The 5,696-nt window shown below is 42.1% G+C and overlaps 1 long non-coding RNA gene across 1 annotated transcript; it reads left to right on the top strand.

The window, feature by feature from the left end:
* The first annotated feature begins 2,594 nt into the window (after positions 1–2,594).
* Positions 2,595–5,064, top strand: LOC111721935. The gene is made up of 2 exons (XR_002770916.1): positions 2,595–2,646; positions 4,941–5,064. It is a non-coding gene; the product is annotated as an uncharacterized LOC111721935 (long non-coding RNA).
* Positions 5,065–5,696: the final 632 nt, after the last annotated feature.

The raw sequence follows: 5,696 nt of genomic DNA, 5'->3' as shown, positions 1-5,696 counted from the left end.
GTAGAGTGCTGTGGCATCACAGCTCACAGCAACCTCCAACTCCTGGGCTCAAGCGAGTCTCCTGCCTCAGCCTCCCAAGTACCTGGGACCATAGGCGCCTGCCACAATGCCTGGCTATTTTTTGGTTGCAGCCATCATTGTTGTTTGGCGGGCCCAGGCTGGATTTGAACCCGCCACCTCAGGTGTATGTGGCTGGTGCCTGAGCCACCTGAGCCACAGGTGCTGAGCCAGTTCGTTGAGTTTTAGGAATATATATATAAAAAATATATATTTATATACACGTTATGTATTTAAAATCTCAAAGTATAATTGCTAAATGGCACAGAATTTAATAAAGCCCAGCGTGGCGGATGAAAAACACTTGATAGATCCTTTTTCATATATCCATACTTTTAGACATGTTTAAACTGGTTCCTTCTTTTTTGTTTTTACACTTGATCTTAGCCAAAAGGCTGAGAAGTGATTGTTTTTTTTATTTCAGTTTAATCTGAGGATACAAACAACTAGGTTACAAGGTTGCATTTGTTAGATAACGTTCCTCTGGTAGTTGTATCCATTAAGTGGGAGCATACCAGTCCCCCTCAGTTTCCCCTCCCTCATTCCCCTTCTCCTCACCTTGAATTGAATTGAGTTTTTCTCTTATGTGGGTGTGTATTAGGTCATCTCCTCACTCTGTTTCCCTGGGTAGTGTGCCATGGCATCATCATGGCTCACAGCAACCTCAAACTCTTGGGCTCAAGCAATCTTCTTGCCTCAGTTTTCCTATTTTTAGTAGAGATGGGGGTCTTGCTCTTGCTCAGGCTGGTTTCTAACTCCTAACCTCAAGCATTCTGCCTGCCTCAGCCTCCCAAGGTGCTAGGATTATAGTAAACCAATTCCTTCTATTACACTTAATCTTAGCCAAAAGATTCCTTCTGTTCCTTCTATTGACAAATTATACGGCTCGGCGCCTGTGGCTCAAGTGGCTAAGGCGCCAGCCACATACACCTAAGGTGGCTGGGTTCGAATCCAGCCTGGACCTGCCAAACAACAATGATGGCTGCAACCAAAAAATAGCCAGGCATTGTGGCGGGCACCTGTGGTCCCAGCTACTTGGGAGGCGGAGGCAGGAGACTCGCTTGAGCCCAGGAGTTAGAGGTTGCTGTGAGCTGTGAAGCCACGGCACTCTACCCAGGGTGACAGCTTGAGGCTCTGTCTCAAAAAACAAAAACAAAAAAAATTATACATATATATTTTCCTTCCAGAGTTTACAAACACTTGATTAGGTCATTCTGATTGGACTTGTTTCCCAGATTTCTTCAGTCACTTAATTGTATCTTTTAGGTTATTTCTATATATAGGTTATCTTTTCCATTTTATTTTATTTTACTTTGTTTTTTATTAAGAGATAGGGTCTTGTGGGTGGCACCTATGGCTCAGTGAGTAGGGCGCCCCATATATGGAGAGTGGCGGGTTCAAACCCAGCGCCGGCCAAACTGCAACAAAAAATAGCCAGGCGTTGTGGTGGGTGCCTGTGGTTCTAGCTACTTGGGAGGCTGAGGCCAGAGAATTGCCTAAGTCTAAGAGCTGGGTGTTGCTGTGAGCTGTGACGCCACAGCACTCTACCAAGGGTGACAAAGTGAGACTTTTTTTTTTTATTTAGAGACAGAGATGGAGTCTTGCTATGTTACCCAGGCTACAGTGCAGTGGCTATTCACAGGCTTGATCAAGTGATCTTTTTGCCTTAGCCTCCAAGTAGCTGGGACTATAGGCACGCACTCCTATGCTTGGCCCCATTTTATATTGAATTTCATTGAATTTCATTAGTTTCTCTTTGTAAAGTGAGTCTCTTACTATCTCTCCCCCTTCTTTTCAAGGTTAAGGAAACACACACAAATCAGCCAATAAGTGATTGAATAGAATTTTAAAACTTTGTTCTTTGTACTATGCTATGTTGTGATCTTTAGCCACATCAGTTTCAAAGGAGAGAGGAGACTTGCCCAGGTTCTAGCAGCCTTCTTTATACAAATCATGGGCATTTTTGGAAAAGTTGTAAAATATAAATCAAGTTTAGATCATGTTTATTGAGAATCCTGCCTGGCACACTGAATTAATTGGGGCACTTTTATTGTGAGAGGAGCTGTCAACTTTGAGAGCAGCCAATGGCTATTGAATACAAGTCCCCCCAAAGCTATATCTCCTGATATGAAAATGAAACTTAGAGTGGCAGCTCCTGTAGCTCAGTCGGCAAGGGTGCCAGACACATATACCTAGGGTGGCAAGTTCAAACCCAGCACGGGTCTGTTGAGCAGCAGTGACAACTGCAATCAAAAAATAGCTGGGTGTTGTGGTGGGTGCCTGTAGTCCCACCTACTTGGGAGGCTGAGGCAAGAGAATCACTTGAACCCATGATTTTGAGGTTGTTGTGAGCTATGATGCCACGGTACTCTACCCAGGGCGACAGCTGGAGATTCTGTTTTAAAAAAAAAAAGAAAATGAAACTTAAAGCTCCCCTATCCCTTCTAGCTCTTTTGGCTTTCTAGTACCTTAACCACATTTATAAGGCTTATGTAAAAATATATAGAGAACAAGTGTTAAATCTTAATCATGTTTTAATTTTCTTTCTTAAGGTGGGGAGAAGAATTTTCATTGTCTAAGCACCCTCAGGTATGTTTTAAAATTCAGCCATTGAAAACATTACTTAGTTACCCTAAAGTTCACATATGTGACAATAAACTTCAACCAGTTCTAATAATCCTAATACCCTGGGAGGCTGAGGCAGGTGGATTGCCTGAGCTCACAAGTTCAAGACCAACCTGAGCAAGAGTGAGATCCTGTCTCTAAAAAAAAAAATAGCTGGGTGTTATGGCAGGTGCCTGTAGTCCCAGCTACTTGGGAGGCTGAATCAAGAGGATCACTTGAACCTGTGAGTTTGAGGTTACTGTGAGCTAAGACACCACGGTTCTCTACCAACAGTGACAAAGTGAGACTCTTGTCTCTAAAAAAAAGGATTTCACACAATCCTTGGTGGATCAGCAGTCAGTGTTGGGTTCAGGGTCAGTTTGTTGAGATTGTTGTGGGACATGAAAGTTCCTTTGCCTTTTTGAGTTTTGGTTTCTTCTTCCATAATGAAGCTGTTGGATTAGATATTTGCTTAAATAACTTCTATCTTAGCTCAGCGCCTGTGGCTCAAGTGGCTAAAGTGCCAGCCACCTACACCTAAGGTGGTGGGTTCGAATCCAGCCCAGGCCCGCCAAACAACAATGATGGCTGCAACCAAAAATAATGGGGGGAGAAGGGGTGGTTATAAAGGGCATATTTGGCTCGGCACCTGTACCTCAAGCGGCTAAGGCGCCAGCTACATACACTGGAGTTGGAAGGTTCAAATCCAGCCTGGGCCTGCCAAACAATGAGAGCTACAATAAATAAAATAGCTGGTTGTTGTGGCGGGCGCCTATGGTTCCAGCTACTTGGGAGGCTGAGGCAAGAGAATAGCTTAAGCCCAGGAGTTGGAGATTGTTGTGAGCTGTGATGCCACAGCACTCTACCCAGGGCAACAGCTTGAGGCTTTGTCTCAAAAAAACAAAAAAATGAAAAGGCACATTTCAGGAGGTAATATTTGAGCATAGGCCAAAGAAATGAGCAGTAAGCAGAAATAAGGGAGAAGAAAGAGGTGTGAAGGCCTGAAGTGAAGTAGGTTATGTTGAAGGAACTGCAAACTGGAGCTGAGACAGAAGGGAGAATAGTAGGAAGCAAAGCTGTGCAGGTAGTCAGGGCCACAGCCTCTCCAGTAAATGTTGGTAGTGGGGTGTTGGAGCTAGTGCTGAACTGGAGAAATTGGCTTTCTCATAGGATAGGGACAGGCCATTGATTATAACTGGAGGAGAGGCTCATGGTAGATTTGATGGTGGAAAGATGAGTCCATTTCTATTGATTATAATTTCCTTCAGGAAACACAGTTGGCTGAGAGTGAGAATGAGGGAGGGACGCTAGAGGAGAAGATGTGAAATAATTTTCTCAGAGAGTGAGAAGTGGAATTCAGTGGTAAATACAGGATTACGGTCACTGCTGAATGCCTGTTTAGATCTGTGGATATACATTAAAGTTGATATCAATTAGTGTGGTATGAAATTTGATTTAGGTTGTGCTTTTGCTGGGTGATTATGGTAGAAGGGAAAAAGCAAAGGGGCTGCCACTCAATCTTTCTGTGAAATCTTCAGATTTCTTTTGTGCTGTGGAGCTAGCAAATGCCATTCACCAATTGCCTGATAGATTTTGTGGTACACAGAATTATTGTAGGTTCTTTTTAGAGCTGGAAGGAACCTATGAGAACATCTAATCCTGTGGTTTTAAACTAGGGCAGGGTTGGATAGAGTATCATGTATCAGAATTGTGTGGAGAGCTTTTGACCTGGGCAACTATATCTCTTCAGCTAGACTTGGAAAGGGAAGAATCCCAAGAGGTGAAGTGAGTATTGCAGCTGAGGAGAATGGGTTGAGGGCCTAGGTCAGTATAAGGAAGTGGTTTGGGGCTTGAGAAGGAACCCTGAGCCATATGCTAGAAAAACTAGTGTTCATGGATTCTTCCAGTTACATAAATGAAAAATCTGGTAATCAGGCACGTCAGATAACTTCTAGGTGGCGCCTGTGGCTCAAGGAGTAGGGCACTGGCCCCATATACTGGATGTGGCAGGTTTAAAACCTGGCCCTGGCCAAAAACCGTGAAGAAAAACAAGAATTCCAACTTCTAACTCCACTGGGTACATATTGCTTCCCATTTCTATTGGATCAGTGTGTGATACTGTATTAATTTGATAACTGCTTCATGTGAGTTTTGAGTTTTTTGGAATAATACGTATATTTTAAAATTTTGATGGTCAGCCAGTTGTTGCCAGAGTTAATGATTCTAATTTCAATGTCTTTTTTTTTCCCTATTTGCTTTTTCTCTATCCCCAACATTAGGGAACAGAAGTCAAAGCAATAACATATTCAGCAATGCAGGTCTATAATGAAGAGAAGCCAGAAGTTTTTGTGATCATTGACATTTAAGACACAAGAAAAGAAAAAAGAAAAGTCCTCCTTTGAATTGTTTTTTTCTTTTCCTTTTGAGAAGATACTATAAATTCTATATTTTCTTTTGATATATGGAAATTTGCAGAACAGAAATTTTTAACTTCAAGTGTGACTTTCAGAAATGGAAAATTAGGTCACAGCCTTGGTCTGTGTTCCCCAAACATTCAAACTTTAAAGAATTCTTTAGTTCTCAAGAGGAGCAGTTACGGTTCTTCATTTGCTTCATGCTCTTCCAGAGGAATGCAAGCCCTCCAGCCTGGTTCTAGAACGGATTATTGATATCAGCAGCCTGGGACTGAACCCAGTTATGAAAAAAGAATAATTTGAGAAAATATATTTCTACATCTAGAATTTTGCTTGTCTTGCAAGTTGGTTAAGGCATACGTTATCTACGTGTATGTTAAGGGAGGTCATGGTTTAGATGGCTGTAAGACAGAGCCATCCTTTATTCCAGTTGGTTTTCTTAGAAGAAATAATCAGAACACTTCTCTGAAAAAAGAGTCTCGATTTTCCCTTTCACTCTTTTACCTTTTTTTTTAAGCACTGATATGATACTCTTATTTTTGAAGAAGATAAATACAGGCTGGGGATGGTGCCTCACATCTGTAATCCCAGCACTTTGTTTTTTGTTTTTTGTTTTTTTTT

Source organism: Otolemur garnettii, unplaced genomic scaffold (genome assembly GCF_000181295.1).
Source record: "Otolemur garnettii isolate 467f Iridium unplaced genomic scaffold, OtoGar3 scaffold00204, whole genome shotgun sequence".
Taxonomy (NCBI): Eukaryota; Metazoa; Chordata; class Mammalia; order Primates; family Galagidae; genus Otolemur; species Otolemur garnettii.
The sequence above is the reverse complement of the archived record's forward strand: the minus strand, read 5'-3'. Positions and strand labels throughout refer to the sequence as shown.